This window comes from Falco peregrinus, chromosome 5 (genome assembly GCF_023634155.1).
Source record: "Falco peregrinus isolate bFalPer1 chromosome 5, bFalPer1.pri, whole genome shotgun sequence".
Lineage (NCBI taxonomy): Eukaryota > Metazoa > Chordata > Aves > Falconiformes > Falconidae > Falco > Falco peregrinus.
In genome coordinates this window covers 58,393,825-58,420,092 of record NC_073725.1, presented here as the reverse complement: position 1 = coordinate 58,420,092, position 26,268 = coordinate 58,393,825, and the positions used below count along the sequence as shown (strand labels likewise).

The following is a 26,268-nucleotide window of genomic DNA, read 5'->3' as shown; positions in this document are numbered from 1 at the left end:
ACGTGGCAAATGTGATTTTGTATCAGGTATGGTTGATCTTGCAGTGTCTATAAGGCTAAAACATTTCCAGATGCTTTAGATTCTATGGGGAAATTTTTTCTAGAGATGGTTAACCTTTCTTTGGTCTGCTTTGAAGCCCTTCCATATGGAAACCACAGCCAAAACTCTCACAGAGCTTGGCAACATTTAGATTTCACCACCCACTGAAACGTTTCCCTGGGGCATCCAAATTCCAGCTGAGCCTAGGAGCATTCTTGGTTCCCTCCATGTGCTAAGCCTTGCCATTCCTCAAAGCTGCTAAAGAGATGGCAGTGTCCTCTGCTAGAGAGGCTGCAGGGATAAAGCAACTTTGGTGTCATAAGTTGGTGCTTTTGACCCAAAAAGAAGGGAATATGAATATATTTCTCAGTCACTTTGCAAGCTCAATGTATGACCATTCCTTTGTAGGAGCCTTTACCTAACCTGGGAAGCGAGGGGGGCTGGGTAATTTTTTGGTAGAAGTTAGCAAAGGAAAGTTAATGCGAGGTGAAGTTTTTCTCAACCTTCTGGGTATAAGAAATTCATCCAGCCTACGATTCATTACGACACAGGGAACATGGGAGGAACAGAAGCTTTGCGAGAAACCCAGGCTCTGCCTTTCTGACAGTGCTAATTGCTAAACCCTGTGTAAACACTTTCCCCACTTAGCAAAGCAGTGTTGCTCTGCTCTCTGAACTGCCAAATCACCAAATATTTGTGCTGTTCACAAGCGGCAAGAGCGTGGTAATGGGACATAATTCAGCCCAGCACAGCATAACCTTCATCCTCTTCTAAATTAAAATGCAGCTGTCTTCTGGTGTGACATAAAAGTGGCTTAATTTGGGGTGGGGGGAGCCATTTCAGAGAAACAAAGTAACAGCTCACATCATTAAAGTAAAATTGATGTGTCTATCAGAGCACTGAATGCTTTCTTCACACTTGGACACATTCGTTGACAGAGACACTGCCTGCCTGTAATTTTTTTCCCCCCATTAAATTAGATTAGCTCACTTTAGGATTATATCTTTTGAGTCTGATTGAACAAATGTAGCAATTTAGCCAGGCGTTACAGGATTTCCCCATGGATGCTTGATGAAAGATGCTCCATGAGGATGATACACTTAATTAAAAGATGGAAGCTGAAGACTGATACAGATGTATCCTGACACAGCAGCTGGGTTTATGTCAGGGTCTCTTTGCTTATTGAAATTGAAGTGGGGGATGAGAAGACATCAGGGCTCTTACTGCAGATGAAAGACAAGCCCAGATCACAGACAATGTTACGTGATGAGGTTTTAGCACCATCTCTGATGCGTCCCAGCAGTGGGTTCAGTGCTGGTGCAAACCATGAGCTGACCTTCTGCTTTCCATGCCACAGAGGTGGGAATGTGGAGGGGTCCAGCACTGCAGGTTTGCTCCATTCGCCCACTGTGGGGCTGGGAAGCCAGAAGGGAGCTTGTGGTGGGGGATCCTTACTGAAGGGGGGTCAGTACGGGATGGCCAAACCCCTGTTGCCTGGTTAATAAATGAGCAGTGTGTTGGTGGTCTGAATGAGAGGCCCTTTCTTCATCCCGCATGCCCTGAATCTCCTTTTATCCTTAGATAGGAAAACTGTTCTTGTCCTGGTATCTCATTTCCTTCCAAAGGGAATTACAACAAATCACATTATTTTTCTTTCCCGGTAGAGGGAAGTATTGGCTAAATTGAGTTGTGTGCAACAACCTCATGACACCTCCTGCTAAAGGAGCTTCTCGCAGCACTTAACCCAGGTAGTAAAAGGCTTTATAGAAAGCTGGGGTCTGTGGAAATCAAAAGCACTCCACTGAACACCAGCAGGGAAAAACCTTTCAAATTTTGAAGAAAAATACTTTTTATTTTTTTCACCAAATGAAATTTTGCAAGAAAAGTGTTTCTAAAACAGCATATTTTTTTTTTTAAGGAAAAGCGAAGAATATGTTTTAAACTAAAACTGTTCTCCAAACTCTCACAGTTTCAAGGACTGCATATTTTTCAATTTCTTTGTTACCTTAAAAAAAGGTAGTAACAAATGTGTAGGGATATGGCATGAAAGAAAGGCTTTATAAACATCTTGGGAGAATAAATGGCTTTTTGCAACCAGCGTTGCTGTCTATAATCCCCTTAAGAAAAGTGATTGCTTTGTGGGGAAAAAGGTATCTTTTTGGAGAGAATTGAATAGAAAGATGACATCAACTGATCTCCCGCATGGTATTCATTTTGCTGCTGGTACTTACTTCCATCTGACATGCACATTTATTGGATTTCAGCTGACTTGCATGAACTTTTTCAGACATTCGGTAAGGCCGCATTACCTGAATGATTCTTCCAGAAAGGAAGATTTTGGCAAGACAGCACAGGCTTAATCAATTATCCTCTCTCTGATCAGCCTGTCTATAGGGTTCCAATTAACATGGTTGCTTTATGATTAGTGTTTGCATTATGAGTTGCTCCTGTGCCAAGGATGCTCCCCACTTGCTGTGTGTGTTTGATGCTGCACAGATCCAGAACCCACCCCTGAAGCACTGCCTTCAGCATATGCTCGTGGGTTAAAGTCCTATGTCTCCTGAACCGATGCCTAAAAGGAGGCAATTTAGAAAGAAGAACCCAAATAACTTATACACATTTGAACTGAAAACAGGAGGGAGGGATGGTTTTCTGGGCTGTGAGTTAACTAGGGGGTAGGAAACGGGGGGAAACCACCTCAGTCCTGCTTCTAACCTGGAATAAATTTGACAGGTAGTTTGCCCCTCCTGTACTTCTTCCTACCTTTTATTAATCTTATTTCCTTTGTAAATATTGCTCTGCTTTTTCTATAAGCTGGGTTCAGGTTGAGAAGATTTTTGTTATCACAGGAATGAGGATTTTCTAGTATTAGGAATAATTTTTCAACTTCTGAAGACAGATGAAACAGACATGTCTTCCCGGTGTTTCATCAGAGTTTACCAGTGTTTCCTCCCCCTCCTTCCTCCCCCCCCCCAGTTGAAAATTTGCAGTAGCACTGTCTATTGCAGACTGCACAAGTGAGACAAGAAATGGTTAGCTCAGGAGCAGTGGGTGGGATGTTAACTGAAAGCTCATGGCTTTCCCCTCCTTTCCCTGGCTGTGACAGAGACTTTGCTGGCTCCCCTGGCTCGCTCCCCCCTTCATTTCTGTGATCAACCCTGAGACCGTTTCTACTGAGATTCCTCAGGAAGGAGGGAGGACAGAGATGAGGACCTTTGTTCATGGATTGTGACTGGAGCAAGAACTGGATGGAAGAGGCTAAAATATTTACTTTTAGCTGCTGGGGCCCCTTTCACATGAAATTCCTGAATTTAGCTCCAGCAATGCCTGCGTAACATCAGCCTGCAGAGGCAAGTTCTGGTCTGTGAAAGTACAGGCAAGGATATATAAACCCAAAAATTCCCTCAAATGCATCCAACTGTAAATCTGTCCCAAAATATAAATCTTCACCTGTCCTCAGCAGAGTGCACTATGCCACAGCCAAGGTAGTCTGTTAATTAACTCCTCCTCCATAGGAAGAAGCAATAGGCTTACCTGTTCCCTCAGCACAAGCCCAGCAATCCCATGATAGTATTTTTTAGGTGTTTGGATGATCTGGGGGAAGAAGCACAATTTTCAGAATGATGTAGAGAGCATGTCTCCCAAGGTAGGGGTCTGTGCTGTTCTGAGCGCCCCTACCATGATGCTGGGCCTGCTGCCCCAGAGCTGGGGGTGTTTCTGGGTGCTGAGAGTGTCTGTATGGTGGGACCACACCATAGCCATCCCAGCATGGAGGATCTCCACTGGGGCTATGTTGTTGAGATGAACAGTGTGACCCCAGCCTGCTGGGCCCAGGCCAGCAACAACCCCTGCACAGCATTTTTGCTCTATCTAGTTTTTATATTTTTTGCGTTATCTAGTTGAACTTAAATGGTGTTTGAAACCTATTAAACTCTGCTGGAAAGAAAGCTGTTCCTCTTGTAAAGTAGAGACATCCTGCAGAGATGTGCCAGCACAGCAGTAGGAGTCCAACAGCAGGAGTTGACCTGCTGAGGACTCACAGTTTGCCTTTCTGGTGCTGAAAATATGTCCTCTGATGGCTTTGAATCCTCCTGAAAACCTCCTTCTGTTTGCACAGCCACCACTCAGCTTGACCTCGAGTGATTAAATCCCTGAGGAGTTATCTTCCCTTATCTCCTACCTCTCGTATTGTTCTGCACCTCTGCGTGGCTCTAGGCTTTCCCAAGCTGTTTTCCCACCAGGGAGCTCGAATCCATCCTCCTCTGCCTTTCCTAGTCCTCATTCCCCTCCATCTCCCTTCATTTGTAGTCTTTGTTTTCCAGTCTTTGACCTCTACCCCTTCTTCTTGTCTCCCTCCCTCCTCCTCTTCCTCACCTAGCTCAACCCCATGTTATGCTTCTTCATTCGCTGCTTTTCCATTTCTGAGTCCTTGTATATTTTGAATCCCTCACTTGGTAATTTCCTTGAGCATGGACTTGCTCTCTAATGGAGACCTGCTCCCCATCAACCTTCCTGGGGCCACTGCTGCATTTTGGGGGGCTGTTTTGCAGCCCCCTCAGCTTTTTTCCCCTACATGATCTGCTCCTTTCCCAGTGCTTGAATCTTTGATAGCTACCAAACCCTGATCTGTGCTCATAGGAGTGTTTATTACAGCTCCAGACTCTTCCTGGAGTGATAACCACCACCTCGTAGTCCATCACCAAACCAGTAAAATGATGCCAGCCTCCCCTGCACACCCTGTTTTACCCTGCTGGCTATCGTGAGGTCTTCTTGCAGTTCTTCAGAAGTTTCTTCCACTTTTACCACCCTGAATACTTCAATACTGCCAGCCAGCTCTTGACACCACACTCTCCACCGAGAAGCATCCATCTGTGACCCTCCCGGCCATCGCTGGGCAGCTTATTTTTGGTGGAAGCTATCGTTCCTGCTCACCAGGTTGCTGCCCTGTTGGTGCGAGGCAGGCCCTGCTCCTGGAGGCCCATGGCTGGCCAGGGGGTGATCGGGGGGACAGCCTGGGCACTGGCCCCACCTGTCCCCCCCTCCCCTGTGTGCTGGGAACCCCTCGCTGTGTCCTGCTGTCTCTCTCCTGCTGCTTGAACCTGCTCGCGGGGCACCCCGAGCTTGCAGTGCAGCTCCATCCCCCCTCCGACCTTTCTCCCCAGGCGTCTTCATCCCACCGCAGAGCTCCTTCGCCCCTCTCCTGCCGCCGCCTCCGTCCGCCTCTCCCCCACCCCTTTTCCTTCTCCCCATCCCTCTCCCTTCCCCTTCTTCCTCGCCCCCGCTCAGCCCTCACCCTCCTCACCGCTCACCGCCGCCAGGGGGCGCTGCGGGCCCGCCCCGCCTCGGCCGGGCTCGGCGCGGGGGGCGTGGCCTCGGTCCCCCCGCCCGCCCCCCGCCCCCGCCCGCCCCCCGCCCGGCCGGGGCTGCGCTCCCGCGGCAGCCGCACGCACAGACGGCGCGGCGGCTCCGAGCCATGCGCCCTCCGCGGCGGGCGGGCAGCTCCGCGCCCAGCAGCCGGGCCCTTCCCGCGGGACGGTGCCGCTTGGGGACTAAAACTCTGTGGATACAATGAAGTGGCTCTGGGACTCTTGGTTTAGCAGGAAAAATTAAATAAACCAATGTAAGTTTCTCTTTTTTGTTTGCTTGTTAATAAAATAATAATAAAAATTAAAAAAGAAAACAACAAACCAAACAAAAATACAAACAAAAAGACGTCCGGTTCCAAGCGTGTCGTGCAGGAGGAACTGGTAGTGCCGGGCTTTTTCCCTTCCCCGAACTTTCCCTTGGAGCGGGCGGGAGCGGTGGCACCGCGGCCGTCCCGTCCGGGCAGGGTGGCGGGGAGGCGGCCGGGTCCGGGCGGGAGCGGAGGGCGCTCAGCAAAGCTTGCGTCGGGCTGTAAAGGTGGAAGGTATAGTTATAGATGTATATTTTGCTGTTGAAGGGTAGTTTTGGCTGGGAATCTGTCTAGTTTCCATCTCTCTTCCCACCCCCAGAAGTGCTGGAAAGAACTAACAACACAGGAAAATACTCTGCAAACGGTCGGGTTAATGTCATGTGCTGTCAGGTGTGTTGGAGCAGGAATTTGGTGGCACGTTTGGAAGGGAAGAAATGAATAAGACCGGGTATTTATGTGGTGGCAGGGAAAATGTATCATTCTCCTGTATCGTGAGACTATTGCTGGTATTACTTGTAAGAACTGACATATTTTAAGTATGTATCTCGACAGCACCGCTTACCTCAAAGCTGTTTGGAGGATACTCTCTGCTTAAAACGTTTGGAGTTGTTACCGGCACAAATTAAAAACTTGTCTTGGCTTATGGAAATAAAAGAAAAACAGGGAGAGCTGTGCTGCACCCTGGCAAGGTGATCGTGGTTTGATGGAGGCAGCCCCGAGGGGGACAGTGACATACTGGGAGCACTGTAAGAGAGAACGAAAGCTAAATTAAAGCAAAACTCATGCAACTGAAGCGTGGCTGCAATGGGAATAAAACAGAACTTTTTGGTTTATTTTTCCTGGAGATTTGGGTGAGGAGGTGGAGATGAGCTTCTAGGAAGCAGAGAAGCACGCGAGGCACGCACACCTATGCCAACAGGTCTCCTTTGGCCTGGGAAGGATGAGCTGAGCTCTGTGAGTGTTTGAGCCCAGCTTTTTTTTCCAGTTGCAACCAGGGCAGCTGCTGATCCCGCAAGACGGGCATCGGATCCAGAGTTGGTGGCCCTGATTTCTCCCACCGCCAGGTTGGCGAGCAGCTCTTCCCAAGAGACAGGGTGGATGGTGGAATAAACGCAGCGATTCAAAGAGGATTTGTCAATACTAAAAATAACCAGGCCTGCAGATATGTCCTAGAGGGTCGTGTCCAGGCGCAGCGTTTTCTGGGCCAAGGAGCCGATTTTGGCGATTTTCCGTCCGTGTCTCCTGTCCAAGGTGCTGAAGTTGGTTTTGCTGCGATTTCCCAGGATTTCGGGGCTTTGCAGAAGTGGTCTTGGAGGTTCCTTCTCGTCTGAAACTGGGGGAGGGGTTCTCCCCCGGGTGGTACGAAGGAAAAGCAGGGATGTGTTTTCAGACACGTATATTTGATCCGTCCTTTTGGCGTGGGAAAGCAGGCCAGGTGGAGCTGCAGATGGATCCGGCAGATCCTCTAAGCTTTTGGTGGCAGAGAATTGAAAAGGTCAGAGCTGTGAGGCAGTGAGAAGTGATACCCCTTTATTCTAACGAACCAAGAAAGTGGTGGTCTTGAGAGTGTTGCTGCTGGTGGTTTGAGCGCATTGCCTCCAATGAGATACCTAGTTCCAAAAAAAGTTGAGGGGAGCCCGCTGTCAGGACAGGATGGGAATGATGCAAATGGGATTGGAGCGATGTCCACTGCCTTTGGTAATTTTTTGGGTTTTTTTCTGGTGTAGCCTTTTCAAATGGCAAGCACAGTTGACAGAGAGCTTCGGAAATAGAGGGTCCTTAAGAAAAAAAAGCATGTCCTTTGGGGGCAAGTGTCTCAACATTTAAGCAATAGAAGCCTGCCCGGCAAGTTGTGATTTTTTAGATTAATGTACCAAAAGGTCTCAGCCTTTAGTGATGTTTGTGTAAGCTTTGGTATGAGGCAGATCACAGTATTGGCAGAAACAATCATAGATGACTATCTTACTTGTAAGTGATTGGAGTTTGATGTTGTAATGTGGTTTTTCCTCAGTTCTTGACACTCATTCTGAATCCATTCGTAGTACAGCTTTGCACTTCTGACTGAAACTCTTAAAGGGTTTTTACAAACTCAGAGGGTCAGATCCTGATGCCCGTGTTTGTACGGAGACGTATTTTATGTGGTGAGGAGTCCTGCAGATTTAAAGCATGCAAACCCTCTGTACAGTATGGTAGAGAACTGGTATTGTCTCATACCCCCAATCATTTGTCAGAGCTCATGAAGGTATTCAGTTGCATCATTGGGTATGTAGCCTAAATACCTTGACCACGAAGGGTGTATGTAGATCATGAGGCTTCCTGACTGAATGACAGCTTATGGGTACAGACTTTAAAACTGCAACAGAATTGAAAGCATTTTAGTCCTGGCTTGAATCAGGAAACGGCCTCGGTTCTCACTATGATGGACTAACACCTGTGGCACCAGCTAATACCTCTCAGCACTTTTACAGACTACAGAAAAATGTTGAGTAGTTGCTGTGTTCTTGACTTAAATGTGTTGTCAAATTTATATTTTAAAATGTACTGATAGGAAATGACACCCTGATGGACAGGGGAGGTTTGTGAAATGTAGCTAGTTTTAATTTCTTTAAATGATCCTATTTATGGTATTAGTGATTGACTCTCTCCCTTCTCTCCCTTCTCTCCCTTCTCTCCCTTCTCTCCCTTCTCTCCCTTCTCTCCCTTCTCTCCCTTCTCTCCCTTCTCTCCCTTCTCTCCCTTCTCTCCCTTCTCTCCCTTCTCTCCCTTCTCTCCCTTCTCTCCCTTCTCTCCCTTCTCTCCCTTCTCTCCCTTCTCTCCCTTCTCTCCCTTCTCTCCCTTCTCTCTCTTCTCCCCCCCGTTTTCTGCTTATTATCCTGAAGGAATTCTCTCTGTATGTAAAGAACATTTTGGATCACATATTAAAACGTGTTGGTGGTTGTTCGGAAATCCTGGTCATGCTTTTCAGAAGGAACAGGTTATTATCTATTATAACCTTAGATGCCTTAGGTTTTGGAGGCTCAATCTGAAAAATATAGAAAAGACCTGTTGTTTTCAAAGGGTGGGTGCTCAGTTCTTCCTGAAAATTACTACCTTGTAAGTTGTCTCCAATTGTCCTCAAGAATTACTTTGGAAAATTACAGCTCTGATAGTTAAAAGGTGACAACAAGTAATTTCTCAGTTCTGTTAAATAAAACTCAGGTATCACAGGAGCAGCGTCACTCTTAAGTGCATGCTTGACTTTTCAGCTTTGTGTTTACATGCTGTCTTGAGGTAGGGCCTTAATCATAGTATGAAGCAATTTATAGTTGAAATTCTGCCGTTGCCTCTCGCTTTTACCGTCTAACCTGAAGGAAAATACATGAAGTCGGTTGGGTATATTCCTGTTTGCTTTTAGTGAATCTCTCTTCCATGGTGTCATGTATGACAGCAAAGAGTTCAGATAAACTTCTGTTATTTATCATTTAAATAGAGTTGTTCTTATGAACACCTACCAAAAGAAAACACTGGTGATATTTCTGTTGATCTTAGTTTGTTATTTACTCTGCAAACCAAACTGATGGGCCCACTTTGACCTGGCTCTGTCTCTTTGGGTTTCTCTTGCAAAGTGACAGTTTCTAAATCAGGAAGGAAATCAGGTCACATTTCTGGCTCTGCAGGATTTATCTCATTGCTCTTCTTTCAAAGTAATTAGAGTTACTAATAATGAGGAAAAGAAAACTTTTCCAGAACTGGAATGTCCCTAACCCCTCTCTCCTTCTTGTGTTTTTTTGTGTCACTGAAGAGATCCAGGTAGTTCAGAAAGTTTGTTGTGGAGGATCCTTTTGCTCCATTATACAGACAGTGGCTTCCTTTAAGTTTAGCTGCAGGTGATAAGATCGCACTTTCAAATGTACCTTGTTTTCCTTAGATTAATAACATTTCCTTATTTATTTCTCACTCATTCTGCTGTGGTGTTACTGGACCAGCTCTGGGCTGCCCAGTTGCAGTGAGTGAGATCCCAGATTTCAGTCTGGGAGAAGAACGAGGAAAAATTTACCAAAGTTATCCCCCATCCCAGTTCCTAAGTGGGCTGGTGTCAGAGTGGACACACTGGTTTTGTTAAATGCATGTAGTACCAGCTGTCATGACGACCGTTTGTACCCCTGCGCTTTAGCTTTCTTATCAGTCCCAGTTCACAGAGGAATATTTCCAGGAAAGATGGCAAATGAACCATGAAAATTCCCTCTCTTCTAACACGCCCATCTTTGAGGGGGTGCAGCTTGGCCTCCTGTGAGGAGGTCACCTTGTGAATCTTTTGTGTGCAAAATTTTCATTGATGTCAAAAGATCCCTTATCTTTCATGGCAAAAACATGCCTCCCTGCTCTTTGTAATGAACAAAGCCTTTCTTAATCACAGTTCTGCATGACAAGAATGGCTTGGGTTTTATTTTTATCATAATATTGCAAGAGCTTTTTAAATGTAGAGATATCACACATCAAATAATAATCATGTTGTACCAAAACATGCAGAAAAATTAAAAACTCTTATAAGCTCTGAGTTCTCCCTTTGCCTTTTTAATTTAATTTTTAAAATAGAATATTTTCTTTTTTATCTTGGAAAAAATAAGTCCATTCTGTACTAGATTATTTCATCTTTCAGCTTGAATTGAACTTTCGTGGTTCACTAAACTTCTGCCACAGAGGCTTTCTATTGCAATGGTGAGAGCCCTACCAACAGGTTATAGATTCGTTTTAAAGCTTGCTGGATTCCTGAGGTACTAAAACCGCTCTGTGTCCAAGTTATTATTTGAAAGGCATCTGCAACTTGTGCGCTTTTAGTTTTAATCAAACTCCATTATTAGTGTGGAATATTTAAAAAGTCTTGTTGGTGTCAGGTTCATGCTTAAGTGTAGAAAAGTGGGGTGACTGAATGCAGACCGTGGGCAGGATTAAGGTGTCTGTGTCGGAATTAAGGAGTCTCTCTCAGTATTTAGGGCATTTGAAGGCTGATTTTGAACAAAAAGCCAGGTCTTGAGTTTTGAAAGGGTCTTGGGAGGAGGGAGTTGTGGTTGAGGGTTTTTCTGATGTTTTTAAAAGCCCTAGAGAAAATAAAATCATCTATATAATAAGAAGTTATGCAGAAACTTGAGCATGAACAAGTTATTTTGAGATCCATTAGATGAAGATAGATTTCAGATATTAACATTTTAGGCCAAAATCCATTCTCAAAGACTGTAGGTTTTTTAAAGTGATTTTGCCGAGGTTCTTTTTCTTATCGTAAAGATATGGCCACTTTATCCAAAGAAACAGACAGTTTTGTTAGTGCCTTGGTGGCTGAATACGCCAACATTCCTCCCAGCTGGCTTACAGCATGCTGGGTCTGACAAGCTTTGCGTGCATCACGGCTCCAGGTTTACAGAACCTTGGTCCTGGGTAATCAAAACAGGACAACACACAGGGATCATTTCTAGTTATTTTCAGCAAGCAAGAATCCACCCCTGTAGGAGCCAGCTCAGATTTTATGCCCCGCTGCCAGCCCATTTCAGTCCTCCAAGGAGCATCTCTGCTGCTGGGCTGTGCAAGCACAGACACCGCCCCTGGGAAATCCCAAGAAACGTGAACTTTAAAAAAAGTGATGATTAAATAAACTGGGAAAAAAAACCCAAAAACACAACTCAAAACAAAAAAATCCAAACAAAAACAAACCCAGAAAATTGTGTACATCTGGTTAAAGGGGAGCAGCTCTCTGATGTGGTTTTTGTTTTTCCCCGTAATGTAGCCATGGCGAGTGGGCATGGGGTGAGGGAGAGGGATGGGAGGTTGGCTGTTGGTGATGGGAGGGGGCTCTGCGAGCGGCTGCCCCGCAGGAGATGCAGTCGAAGCCCCTGGACAGGGATGGGGGGTGCAAGGTGAGGATGAAATCACAGGGGGGGTTTAGCTCAGACTGAGCAGCTCTGAAATGCATCATTACAGTTACTGCAGACTGACCTGTAGACAGGCATTTAGTGTTGTCTGAGGCCTGACACGTTAGTCGCTGTTATGTAATGCACAATTATAAAATCACACTAAAGCCTCTTTAAAATACCTTCCTGATTATAAGCAGGGTAATTATACCGCATTTAATAGACCTGGGTGCTGCAGGGAAGGGACCCCCTTGCTCCAAATCCCGTTCCTCTGCCTGCCATGTCGGATGCAGCCAACGGTGCCATCCCCTTGGCCTGGGGAAGCCCTGAACCCTCCGAAGCCCCCCACAGTTGCGTGCCTGCTCCCCGCTTCGCGCGCCCGTGCCGGCTCTCGTGTTACAGGGGTTGTCCTTCCCTTCCGGACGAGGATTTCTGGCCACCGCTGCTCCCCATATTAGTACAGCCGGCGCGACGCGTGACGCAGCTGCCCTCTCTCTCTCCCTCCCCGGGGCCAAGCACATCGTCTCCGCTGCCTCCCCAGCCCGATTTCCAGCCTCCGACATCGAGCTATGTGCGGCTTCTGCACTGCTGGAGGGGCCGGAGGCGTTGCCAGCAGTGTCTGCAGCAGGAGGGTCTGGAAAGCACTGCAAGTATCTTAAGAATTTTTTTATTTTTTTCCCCCTTATCTCTTTTCAATAGCGTTTTCACGTCGAGAGGTCTAATCTCCCTCGATGCGTGCGTGTCAGTCTCATTCATGTGAGCACAGGGGCTGCTGCTGGCGTGTGCTTGTGTGTCTCTTAGGAAATAACCCCTTCGGAGTTGCAGCGTGTGGCAAAGTTCCTCCGCTTTGCTGAAGTCCTTGTAGCTCTTTTCACCCCTGTGTTCATCAAGCAGAGGGATGAATCCTCCTCCTCGGCTCCGCCGACGTAAATCCAGATTGATTCGTCTGACTTCGGCAGAGCTAATCCAGTTTTACACAGCCCTTTCCCTCAGAACTTCCCCCTTTTTTTTTGCTCTAGGTGACCGTTAGCGGGCCAATGTCAAAACACATCCGAGGCGGGCGGGCTCCCTGTCTCCAACCATTAGTTATTCCCTGGCAAAAGTTTCTGAGGAAGAGCAGTTGTATCTGAAAACAATATACAAATTCTGTTGCTAATTTTAGAAAGTAAGGAGGATTTTTTCCCCCTCCTGTTGACACTAAATATAATTGGACAGATAAAGTACAAAGATTTAAATATAGCATGCAATTATACATTGCATATGAATAGTTTCTCTTGTTTTTAACGTTTAGTTTATTTTTCCGTCTTTCTCAGCAGACAGCTGTTAGATAAAGAGAGAAAAGTAAATAGTTGTTATGAAACCATACGTCATAGCTAAAAGGAGAAAAAGAAAAGGAATCATCATATGAATATGGGAAAAAAAAGGCAGAATATATCTTCTCTGTGCTTTTCCCCCCATGTCCCATCCTTTCCTGATACTTCTGTAGCAATACTTCAGCTAAAGAAGTACTTTAGTGCTTTAGTCAAGCACAACAGACCTACGGGAAATTTGTTCTATTGTTCCTGCTGGGTTAGGGCAGTGTTGGATCGAGGCTCCAAATTCTTCACGGGAATATGAAACTGAGGTAGAAACTTTCCTAGGAAAGTCTCTGACTTCTTGGGTTCCTTTGCCTTCAGTGGAAGTTTTGCTTCAGTTACATTGAGTTTGCTTTTCTATGAAGTTGCCTAAACTTGACGAGGCGCAGAAGTTTTTTTTTGGTGAGCACACGGTGTCCAAACGAGTGTCTGCAAGGTGCCCAGGGTGGCCTGGGGAACTTGCTTTCTCCTGTAGCTGTGAAATGCAGCATTGCTCCTCATGTGCCATTAGAACTGTGAAAAATGGTTATTTTTATTTAAAGATTCCTCTCGCTTTCCCCAGGTTTTCCCCATCTGGTGAAGCCTGAGCGGTGCTGGGCTGGCAGGTCTTGCTCTGTGTGTCGTGAGCTCAATAGTCAGGACCCTGCGAAGCTCCCAGCTCGTTAGCTGCTTCTCAGGCCAGGTCAGAAAGAAATTAGAAATGCTGTGCTGGGTCATGCATCACTTTTTTAAAAGAAGTGTGCAGGATGGCAAAAAAAGACCCCCAATATAATAATAACAATAATCAAAAAAAAAAAAAAAAAAAAAGAGAGAGAGAGAGACCTGGTGATTCTAGACTCCTGGGAACAGAGCACGTGGCTGAATATGAGGTTATGGTCTGAAGACACTGAAAGATTCTGGGCTGTGGTTTTCTTTTATTAATTAGTTAAAGTGATGTTCAGAACCCAAAACCAAGGCTTTTAGACACATCTCTGGTGCCTAATCCTGCTCGCTGTCTCATAACAGGGTGAATCAGGAGGCTGTTTATTGAAGTTCGTGACGCAGCGTCAGTGTAAAAGCAACATAAGGGAGACGGGGGATTTGTTTCCGAGCATTAAAGTCACCTGGACAGTTTAATGCTAACAGTGAAAATTACTGAATAGCTGCAAAGCACAGAGCTTAAAGGTAGCTGAAATAAGTTATCTGGAACATTTCCAGAACTATTTTAAGGGCCTGATCCAGAGCCTGGTGAAGCCAAAGGTAAAGCTCCTTTTGACGATTTTGGATCTGACATTACACTTTGAAACATCATTCATTCCCTCCCTGGAATTTTCTAAAAATGTCTGTTAGGAGTTTTTAGACTAACTATTATGCCTGGCGTAACGTCTTTTGTATCTCTTTAGTGCTTGGATTGGTTAAATATAAGAAGGAAATAGCATAATTACTTCATTGCACAGGAAATTCTAATTTTCTGTGTATTTAGTGGTTCATTGTGCAAGCTGTAGAAAATCATCTTTTGTTGCTTGGTTTTTCAGTCGGTTTCCCATTGCTGTCATTACGCATCTGTCCTCTCCTGTAGCTTTTGAACCCACTGGACAGTTTGATTCAGAGTTTCAGGGCTAAAAAATATTTGGATTTTGCAAGTGTTGGCAAAGGACGTTCCTGGGTAGGCCTTAGAGCAACTCAAAGGAGTGTCATACGGAAGAAAGTGGCTGCAAGGTGACTCAGCCTTATACTACACAGCAATGAATCTACCAGACATCCATAGGGAAGCAGATTACTTAGGTGATGTGGGTTGTTCACAGATTTTTTTTTATTGTGTTATACCATATTGTATTATATTTTATGTTTCATGACCCATTGCCAGGCCAGTGACTGCTTAACCTACTTAAACCAGGTTCAGGAGATCAGGTAATGCTAGGTGTAGGCTATAATTGTATAGTTTTAAAGAGAACTTGGAAACAAAGCCCTAGGTTTTCAGACTTTTTTGAAGTCACATCTGAAAAGGCTCCATCATATGGGTTTAGTGCTTGATCCAGACCTGCCAAAGATCCATGTTGGCTTCAGGAGGCTGTCGCTAGGTCTGCATGTGCTGTCTGCTGAGGAGTGGGTGTCAGGAGTCAGGGACCAGAGGTGCCCCCAGCGGTGACAGAGCCTGTGGTCCTGTGAAAAGACTGGAGGAGGTGAAAGAGGGTCAAAGATGATGTCCCAGAGGACTACGGCCTTCTTGTTCTAATCTTGCCCCAGGCGCTGTCATAGCTGATTCTTTCTGTGTGTGAGGAGAATGTTTGACTGTGTTGGTACTGCTGCTCACTTACATGCATCAGATATGGATTAATAGCCATATATATGCATATATGTATATATAAAATAAATATTTTATACATATATATAAATATATATATATATATAACCAAATGAGGAATGAAGCAGGGATATTGAAAAATGCAATTTCCAGGTCCACCAGTTGCATATTCCCCGTTTTGCTGGGAATTGGCATATCTGTGGTGTCCGATGGGACATGTGTGCCCAGCTATTGCAAGAAGCTGGTGCAGACGGGGATGAGAGGCCGTAGGGGATACACTGAGGATACCCACTACCTATGTGCACCCATGCAACGAAGCTGTGGCTATTTCTTCCCTTGCCCTGACCATCGCTGTGAGTGGTACGAGGAAGGGAAAATGGAGGGCGTCCCTGACCATGGTAATCCCCAGCTGCCACTGAGCCTCCTGGGAGGCACCCGCAGCCAGTGCAGATTAATGCAGCCCACAGCAGGGACTGGCCTGCGGCCAGCATGGCCCTGGGATCAAAGGAGCATGGAGGTGGCTGAAAGCCACCTTTGGACTCCTCCTCCCTGACCCGCTCTGCAACAGCTTGTGCCTTCCCTGATAAAACAAACCCACCCTCTGCAGTTGGTTGCAGATCAAAATGTTTTTTCCCCCTATATATTGCATAGGGTGTTGAAGGCCAGGTATGCTTTCTGAGCTAATCTTAAGCGTCTTGCTAGGGGAGCGACACGCACACGTGCTGGCTGCCTTTTTTCTTGATGAACAGTAACAGGGTCTTCTGACCCCAAAGGATAAATCGTAGCAGTGTGAGGCTGCGAACCACCTGGTTGTCCCAGGCAGATCCAATGCAGAGGCATGTGATGAGCTGTGCCCTGTCCTCTGCAATGTCCTTGCTGGCCAAGCCACCTCTAGGAGGAAAGGAGCAAGAGTTAACTGCATGCATCGTTATTTTGGAGTTTAAAAGGTCACAAGCAGCCAAGGAAAACACATACCATGCGTGTGCGCACTCAGCGCCGAAAATGGTGTAGGTTAATGGCAAGCTAGTGCCCTTGGTTTGGGTAGCTAAGGAGCTCTGTCTCTGTCAGAGAGGTTATTCTGGAGGGCTGCTTGTCTGCCAGGACCAGGAGAAAGCTGTTTTAAAACATACTTTGGAGGGACCATCAGTGCCCCCATCAGGTCCAGTAGCCCGCGTGCTGCAAAATGCAAAGGGTATTTCCCTGTGTGTGGGCAAGCCCATTCAGGGAGCTTCCTCATCCCATGCACTCCTCTTGGGCACCTTCATTTTCAGCTTCTTGTCCCTGGACTGATAGCAGCTTTGTAAATCAGGGAGTGCTGCTGACCACCATGGCATGGCCGTGCAGCTGCTAACAACAGCCCCATCAGCCCTGTGGCTGATAGGTTCATTTTCCAAGGTGGGACTGTGCCACCTGTACTGTTTTTATGGTAGGACGGTCCCTTGGGGGCAGCCAAGGAGTAATACTCCCTTAACTTTTGTGAGCCTGTCAAGTTATCCCTCCCCAACGTTAAGCCAAAATCCTCCTCTGGCAGGAAATAAGCTGAGCAGCCACACATGGAGGAACGCTTCTGCAAAAGGGCATTTTCTCATCTCACTTCAGTGGACCAGGATCTCACCCTGAATGCAGAGCGCCATCGGTTTTTTTTCATTTTGCATTGTGGCAGCTGGACATGCACAGTGCTTTGCAGGACTCAAGAAGCGGCAGCTCACACATTTAGGTCTGTGGGATGTAAAATATGTTGGGTATGTTCCTTCCAATGACAGTTTGAAAGCTAGCTTTATGGCCATAGATAGCCAGCTTTGCGTATGTTTGAATGGTTCCCTGGTACATGATTTCTTTCAGGAGGTTCCTGTAATGTTAATGAATGTGAAAGTTGTGATTAGCATGGGAGATTATTGCTTACAGCAGCTACACAATGTATTAGGCTACCCATCAGTCTTGCTGTTAGAGCACCCCGCAGAATTCAGTAAATGACATCATTTACACAGCTGCCTCTACGAGCTTGGGAAACTTTGCAAAACATCTTATAGTCTAGGCAATAGCTTTGCTACAAAGCAAGTGTAGCTTCATTGATTGCAGTTCCTAACTTTGGTTACTGAACTGCACACCAAAAGTAAATTTTAAAAAAAGCAAAATTGAGATCAATCTCTAATTGATTTTGACTTGTCGTGTCCAGTTAAAAGCAGAACCAATGCTTTCTGAAATGTTACTGAGGTTTGGGAGTTTTGTAGAGGTGCATATGAGAGAAAGCATCGATAGCAGAATGTAAGATCTCTTAATTTGGGCTTCATACAGAGTTTTAGGCACTTAAATGTCAGACTAAAGTTCAAGTGTTCATCAAAGTCCTATGAAGATCTTCAATGTCAATGAAATTCCTATTAAAAGCTGTCCTGTGAGGCTTTGCTGCCTGTAAATGCTGATTGCTTGAACCAGAAATTGCACGGACTGTTGAAGCAAAGGCCTCTGCCGGATAACAGGGTGGCTGGAGGGAGTTTTCAAGTGGGGAACGACAAGGGAGCTGCCGCGGGTGCTGCCGCGAGAGCTGCTTTGCTTTGGCTGTGGGTCAGCTGGGGACAGCATCCCGTAGGGCAGGGATGGGCTGTGTGGCTCCACTCTGTCCCCACACCTCCGATGGGACCGGGGGTTCAGGTTGCAGCTCTCGTGCTAAAGGTGGTGGAAATGGCTCTTTCCCAGAAGCAGGAGGTCAGGCAGGGGCCATCTGCACGATGCTCAGCATCACCCCGATGGCACCTCATCTCATTCTTCCATTCCTCAAAATACCAGCCAGCTCCCTGCACTGAGGCTGCTGCTTTTCTGGATGTTTTTTCCTGGACCGCCAGCCCTGTGCCTTTGCAGGGGGGGCGGAAGGCAGGGAGAGCCAAAACAGAGGACAGCCTATTTTTAGCCTGACTATCTCCCACTCCCTGGAAGGCTGGGTGCCAATTAGGTGGTGTCGCAGGGCGATGCTTGCCTGTCTGTAACGCAGCCCCGGTGGCAGCAGGCGCTGGAGAAGAAAAGGAGCAGAGATTTGAGCCACCTTTCTGCAGTGAGGGACCCTGAGCCTGTCTAGATCTGCAGTAATTTTTACTTTTTGCTGTTGCATCTGTTTATTTTACATATATAGCTTTCTCATCCCTCCCATCACATTTTATAGCAGAGCTCTATACACACCGTGTGGTATGGTATTTTGAAGCCCAGGTATGGGATTTCAGTTTGTGCCTTTCTGTTCATTTGGTAGAGGGATATAAAAAAAAAAAAAACAACAACCAAAAACAAGCCCAAAAAACAACACTAAAATTTAGGCTCAACCCCATACTTTAGGGATTATAAAACCATAAAGTGAAACTGATGATCTGCTCTGTCTCCAGAATAGCAAAAAGCTCCTCATAATTAATGTTTGAGCTACAACATATGCCATCCAGAAAACAGGAATGGAGGAGGATGGATTTTCTGTTCTTCAGTTTTTAGTAACCTAGTTAAACTATGTTCTTAAAAGTGTGCACATTACGCCCATATTATATTTCTTTTGTTCTTGTTCCTGACCACTGGATTTCTTCTATCTTACTCTGACAGACTGCAAAGTACTCTGTAATACATGGAGTAGTAGTGTTGTAGCTGTGTTTGTGCAAGGGTGCTGGTATAGTGATTAACTCATCCTTTTACTTTATCTTTGGTATGATTGAGCTCTCCACAGCATTTACTATGAGCCTGCTTCCCAGCCTGTAGTTGTCCTTAGTGATAGTTCTCTAAACCTTTCTAGTTTATGACCATAACCCTTGTGTTTTGGATATCAGAACTGAAATGCTCTACAGGGGTAATGTTCCCATCAAATTATATTACTGTTCTCTGAGCCCTGATTAACCAAGCTCTGCATCAGCTATTCTGCTCTTTTACCCAGAAGGCAGAGAGGCCGACAGTCACTCAGATCTTTCTGTTTATCTGTATAAAATACTGCCACAACTGTGGTTTTTTTCTGGTGCTTTACAACAGTGTTCCACTATCGAGGAAAGCCACATTGATATTCAGAGTACATCTTGGCCAAGCCTGTAGTAACTCTTGGGTGCAATTATCCTGACTTGTTGATTTAGAAAGTCTAGCTAAAGAAGCTGGTGTATATGGTACTTCTTTATTGTTCTTAAATTGGAAGGAATGTCATTCTCAGCATATTAGTGCTCCATCGCATGTTTTTTTCCCAAGTACAGAACAGAAATACGTATTGAACATTTCTGCCCTTTCCGTGGTGTTGTGCCTGGCAGTACTTACAAGACACAATTTATTCCTTATGTATTTGAAAAGTACCTTCCTGTACCTAAAAAGTCCAGCAATGTCTGTAGCTATGGTTTACTCACTGGGCCTTTGTACTCTACCACTGGCATCCAAGTTATATGTGTTATTCTTGACTTCCTTTCATTGTTTTTTCTTTTTTTAAAGCATTTTGCACTACAGAGTGTGTGCAGCATTTCTTTGCACCACACAAGACATTTTGGTTGACATAGGATGGATCTAGAAACTTTTTTGAGCCCTTCAGTGCCCAGGGAGAGTGACTGTGCAGGCTCTGCACTTCATGGCCAACGTGGGATTTGAAGGTCGATGCAGCGGGTGTTGGAGGGATCTGGGAAATTAGGAAAGGGAAAAGTCCCCAGCATCTCATTAAGGGTGAAGTCCTTTCACGGCAGATCTGCTTCACATCACCAAACCTTGATGCCTCCTTTTTAATAAAGGACAGACCGAGGGGGGCTACAAGACCCCAGCCGTTAATACAAAGTGGTCAGGTACATGTTCCCACATCATATCCCATGATGGCAGCTGCAAATATGGTCTTTTCCCCACATGAAGTGTGATTGCAATATCGTGCCACCCTCTTCTGTGTTTCTGCTAACAGCCCACACATAACTGGGACTTAGTAAAATGATACCAGGGTCGGCATCCTACAGCCACTGTCTTTTGGCAGCCAAGCAGTAAATGGCTCCTCTCTGACTTCATCCTAAGCCAGAGACCACAAAAAACAGCATCACTGGGACAGTCAGTGGCCTCAGCTGCTCTGCCTGGGCTGAAACACTGAGGACTTCAGGAGAAGCCCTCTACTCTGTGGGAAAGCCCAGGCTGGGAGGTGAGCTATAGCACTGGGTCAGCGGGCTGAGCACCAAGGGTTGTGTGAGGAGGACGGATAACTTCCCAAATTGTGACTGAATCCCTACAAGCCACTGAGATTTTCTTCCATTTTCTGAAAGCATCAGAATTCAGTCTTTCAAGCCCACTGATGCTGGGGTCCCTTAGCGAGACACGCAAGGCCTCCTGGCTTTGACTGAACATGAACTCTGGGCTGATGCATATTTATTTATTATTATTTTCTGTTTCATGCTGCTGATTGTCCTAGATGCAGAGGAGGAAAATGACTTTCAAATGAGAAGATTTTTTTGTAAGCCTACAGCATAGTTGTATTTGGAATGCAAACTTTAATCAGTTATTTTCTGGAAAAATGTGTAACAAAAGCGCAATCTCTGCTGCGTTCCCTTTCATCCTAGTATCAGCTGTGGGATGGTGTCCCCTGGAAGAAACATGGATTCTGTATAAAGAATTTAGGCTCTTTGTAAGAGCCTTGTGGCAGGGACCATCTACCTTTCTTACGTGCCCTGGGAGTAATAATAAATGTCAATAATAATGATAAACTGGGCTGGTGGGAAAGCTGTTCTTCACTGGCTTTACTGAGGCGGCAGAGTACTTTTAGTTTTGGCAATTTCTAGATCCTACTTTTGGATTCAAGTGTATACTTCTTCAGTTCAGAAGCAGTCAGGTTCCCATACTTTTGGTCAAAGGGGTGCCCTTCACCCCAAGGAGGCACTGCTTCTCCCAGCGCCTCTCGTCCCATGCCCCTTGCCGGTAGCCACGCACCAGGTGGGGGCAAGCCCTGCTGCAAGAGCAGCACTATCTCTCTGTGGCTGATTGCATGAGCTGGCGGGGGTCCGTATCACCCCTCCTCATCCCACTGTGCCCAAGGGGCAGTCCATGCCCCAAGAGCTTTTGCTGTGCACCTAAAAAATCACAGGCGCTCATGTAAGTGGTTGCAGTAAAGAACTACCAGAGGAGGCTATTTTATTTCAGGGCACAACCGGAGAGGCTACTTAGCATAGTTTTACACGCTGCTAATGTGGGTTTATTGCTTCTAGGACCTGACCTACTATTGTCATGTGCTGCTGTATTATATGCTATGGATGCTTTTACTCATTTGGAGTTAGTCCAGGGATCTCTAACGGGGCTCTGCACTGCATGACCTAGGTGTGCTCAGTGTGACACCATCCTCTGCGCTGGGAAAGCTGGTTTATTGCACCGCTGTGAACTGGGAGGACTGGGGAATTAGGCCAGCAGCCTGCCCTACCTTATGCTGCAGTCTGGATCCTGCAGAGTACTGGGGGATGCCAGGGATGGGTGGAGGGACGCATGCTTCTGTGGTCCCCATCACCACAGGAGGCCATGGGTTTCTTTTTTGCTCCATTGCAGACTCAGTGTGTGTGCAGAGTGCTTCAGTCCAAGTTCTGGTGTGCAGGGGATTTGGTGAGCGGTGAGTCATCCCTCACTGCTGCTAATGGGAAACCTGAGAGTATCCAAATTAGAAATGGACAAAACATGATTTCTCAGGCTCACCTTTCCCCACACTGCTGAGCCTTGGAGTCTTGCAGCCGTGGCTGCTCTACTCCATCCCATCTTCTTCCTCTGGTGGGTTGAACCTCCAGGAGGCAAAGGAACGATGAAGCAGAGGAAGGTGGAAGAAACTACAGAGAGTGCTGGTGAGGGAAAGAGCTCTCATTCATCCTCACCCATCACCAGGACCACCTCTGTCTTATAATTGTTCCCATGGTCAAAATAATGGGTCTTAACATTATCCGTAGCACTTTAAGCATTTACTACAGCTGTATATTGAGTAATAGAAATTATGTTTTGTGTCTTTTGGTGTTACTAGTTTTGGTTTTCTTTCCCATTCTGCACCCTCAAATTTCTAAAGTGAATGTGTGATGCTTATTGTGCTTTTCATGGTTTCTTGACAGTCAACAACATTTTATATTTGATACAGTTTTCTAGTTCCCCCTCCATGTGTAAAACACTGATCCAGGCAATAACATCTTGGGTGTGAGGCCAGTCGCTTTCCAAGTTGTTTAATTACAGACTGAGAAAACCTTCTTTTGGTAAATGGTGACTTTTATGCCTGAGTATCCATAGGGGCCTCGTCTGTATTTTGAAAATCTGAACGCCTCTTCTTTGTCACCAAAGCGGCAATTTTGTATTGGAAGTGGCAAAAATTTTGTATTAATGGAGGTAAAAGCTTTGGATGACAATGTGTTTTTACGGTGTGGTGCTGTGAGCACAAGCACACGTTTAGATTTAAGTCAAAGAAGGTATTCATATGTGTTACTTGCCACTATTTTTAAAAGTTATTTTTTAATGGCAGCGCTTTGAATGTCCAAAAAGTGTTCCTGGCTTCTATTGAATGTGACACGACACTTGTTTCTCCGGGTGGGGAGAACGGGTGAAGTCACAGGACAGACTCAGCATGGGGCTGGAGTGAGGGCTGTGACAGTTTCCCAAGGTCTGATCCAGTTGGGCTGGGAAGCTCTGCAGTTACTGCCAGTTCCACCAGTCTCAAGGCAGCTTGGGCTGGGCTGAGACATCCTCCAAAGGAAAGGCCGCAGCAGCTGAGACAAAGGGAGTCACAGTTTTGGAGGAGAGGGCTGCCTCTCCAGGGAGGAGACCTGTGTCTGCTGATGGCAAACTGCATGCCCAGAGTCCTTCACAGCAGAGAGTTGGCCCTGCACTGTACACTAGCAAAGAAATTGGTGGATCACCTCTTCGAACCTCCAGAGATAGCCCCAGCATGCACCTTCCAGTCCCAGGGGCCTGATGAAAGATATTTCCACCCATAGCTCTCCAGAGTTCCTATCTTCACCACCATGCTTTTTTTTTTTTTTTTTTCTTCTCTCCAAAACCTTCCCCACTCCTTCCTGCCTTGAATTCTGCTTAGGAGAACATTCCCCATCACCTTGCTTTTGCTTCCTTCCAAGCAGGAGTACCTCCTTCCCCAAGAGACAGCACTGGATTCAGGCTTTTCATGAACAGAAACTGCATGTGAGTGGTTAATCAGGTGTGGAGAGAACACAACTTGCATGGCAGTGCTCTTGTATGACCTCAGACATTGCCTGGAGGTGCCTCTGTCTCTGCCTTGGTGCCATATGAACCTAGAGTGTCTGCGCTCTCACTGCGCGCTTTGCTGAAGTACGATGGCAAGGATGTGCTGCTTAGGTGATCAAACAGAAAAAAAGGGGAAAAAAAAAGGTTTTGTCTTCAGGGATGCTGAGTTTTTCAGCCAAGGTCTATTTTGCTCTCCAATCCTCAAAACAGACCTCTCCTGGGGGCCTTCCTGGTTTTTTCTCTGCGTGGAGTTCGCCATGCAAGTGGAGACTGTGCTGTAGGAATGACAGAGAATTCAAAGTGTGTTGGTATGAGTGGCTCTAACCCTGATGGTAGCCCCATATAGATTGAAAATGCAGACTCAACAAAACTGCTCGAAGTGTGTTGGAGAGATTAGCCATGAGCACACGACATCTGTAAAATATTTTAAAAGTAGTCAAAAAGGAGGAGAAGTTAAGGGCAAAAGGAGAAGAAGGTGCACTGCTGGTTCAGCAGAGAAGACAAGTGTACCTGCTAGTAGGAAGAACAGCTTCACCATCTGATCCATGGGCTTCTTCCAGCTTGTCACAACAAATGCTGCACACCCAAGGCTATTTGTTGCACTCACAATAAACCCGTGAGCCTTGGGAGCTGCAGCTCATAAGTTGACTCATAAGTTAGGCACCAGTTACCACCTGTGCAGATATACTACTCTTTAACAAGTACGGGAAATGGTGAAGGCATGAAATGACATCGCTGTCACACTTTTTTTCCCACCTCCTCTGAATTGGGTGTTGATCAAGACCAAGTGCTAAGTCAAGCCTCAAGTGGTGGTATTATCTACTATATTCCTAGCAGTACTTAGAAGACACCTATCACGCTACAGCTGAGGTTCACTTTGCTGTAGTTAAGATAGTACCAATCCTTATTCTAGGACTGGGTGTCTACCAGCTGCCTGGGAAGTGTTCACGTGGGCAGGAGAGAGGGACAGAGCACAAGGTATCTAGAGATCATGGACCTTTCAGATCTGCACCGGCCAACAGCAAAAAACAATTCCAAGTCTAGTTTGGCCTCCCAGTCATCTAAATTGTACCTCGTCCTTCTCATTTTCAAAGCCAGCAGCTCTGGTTTGCCTGTCAGGCGCTGATATTGAGGTGAGAGCTGCCTCCAGAACCAGGGCTTGGCTGATGGGAAAGCAGCTTGGCTGCTGAGCGGGAAGATGACCTCCCATTGTGGGCATAATTGCTGCATTCCTTGACTGGGAGAGGAGAGGAACAAGCCTGCCTGTGTAGGACTTACATGGAAATGGCATTTTTATGGGAATGTCTGAAATGCCTCTTACAGGCACCCGGTTAAACACTCCTCAGTCTGGCCACAGGCCAGTCTGGGAGTCCTTTGAACTTCTTGCCCTCAAGGCAGAACCCAGGGTTGAGTTTTCCTACTGACTTCCAGGATGCCAGGTCATTGCTAGCCACAGGGAAGATAGCCCAGCTGCCTAAAGTGTTGCCTACAGTGTTGTGTGCATCGCGTTGGCCGTGGTAGCGGTTTCACAGGCACATCCGAAGGCAGGCGTTGTTTTCTGCACTTTCTGATGTACTGTGTCCACTGGCAGATCTCTGTTTTTAGCAGGGTTAGAAATCAGACCACAGCTGGTAGCCGGGCAGTCTGCCAGTGTGCTGGGCGCATCAGCCATTTCTCATGATATATAGCAGCTGAGCTAGATTATTTTTTTGTGTGTGGAAGCTTTGAAACACGTTGAGCTCGCCATGTGGGAAAAAGTTCTGTTAGTCTGGTGCTTGTCTGCACCAATTTGTAGCGAGGGCATGTGGGTTTGGGATGTATTTCTGCTCCTGGCTTAAAACTTGCTTTCAGCACGTTGTGTGTGTGTGCACAAGACCTCCTGCTAAGATAGCAAGGTTCCGTTTCTAGGTGCAGATCTACGAGGTGGTTCATGTAGTCAGGGAAATAAAGCTGAAAGGGTGTGTAAATTCAGAGGCTGCTTTTGCAGCTCTCATGTACCATATGCTGCTTCTCAGGAGAGTAGGATTTTAGCCCAACAATCAGGCTCCTGTGGGAGTCTTTCCCTGCTGCTTTACCACCCTGGTCAGAGGCTTTGCATGAAGTTGCTATCCCTGAACCAAAATGAGAACTGAACGCCGCCAAGGAGAGCTGAACATCTTTCATGGTCTCACTGTTCCGCACGGTGTTGCTTTAAGGGATCGATTCACCTTATCAGTGTTGTTTTCCTCCTCTTTCTTCAGGAGCTAAGTTTTAGACTTTACCATTTCAAGGCGGAAAAGGATAAGAGACGAAGCCCCAACATTAATCCCTGCACAGCCACACTGATTCTGCTTTTCTAAGGTTACTGCCCTTGGACGGGATAAATAAAGCTCCTGTTGCTTTGCGAGTAGCAAAACTAATTCAGCATCATTTCCTGTGGATCTAGCTCGTTTATCTTTAACTTGCCCTTTCAAGCCTGTAGTCTCTTCCTGACCACTTGTGGGGTGAAGTGGCAGTGTGTGCCACGGCTTACTGAGGATTCATTTGCATCCCTAAACCGATTGACATGCTGACTGTCATCTCTCAGAACGGGTAAGGGGTTGGAGCTACACCCTAGCGGGCACACTAACTACCATTGATTTATTTTACTTAGCTCTTCATTTCTATAGGATGAGTGGGTGTTTAATGTATCATCTGAAATGCCTACTTCTGTCTCAAGTGTGGTTGAAATTGGGCAATGGATTCGAAAGTTATTAGAGGGGATTAAAAGACAGACAGCATGATCAGATAAGCTTTTTTTCCTCAGAAAACTAGGCTAAAAAGGGAAAAAAAAATCTAGTGCAAGGACTAGTGCTATGTCCTCTGTACATTCTG

The 26,268-nt window shown here is 46.1% G+C and overlaps 1 protein-coding gene across 1 annotated transcript in view; it reads left to right on the top strand.

Annotated features, from left to right (window-relative positions):
• Nucleotides 1-5,495: 5,495 nt before the first annotated feature.
• Nucleotides 5,496-26,268, top strand: part of LOC101918751 (sodium channel protein type 5 subunit alpha) — a 216,594-nt gene continuing 195,821 nt past the window's right edge. Inside the window, exon 1 of the mRNA XM_027791757.2 lies at nucleotides 5,496-5,659. The gene's annotated coding sequence lies outside the window, so the exon portion shown is untranslated. The remainder of the gene's footprint in view (nucleotides 5,660-26,268) is intronic.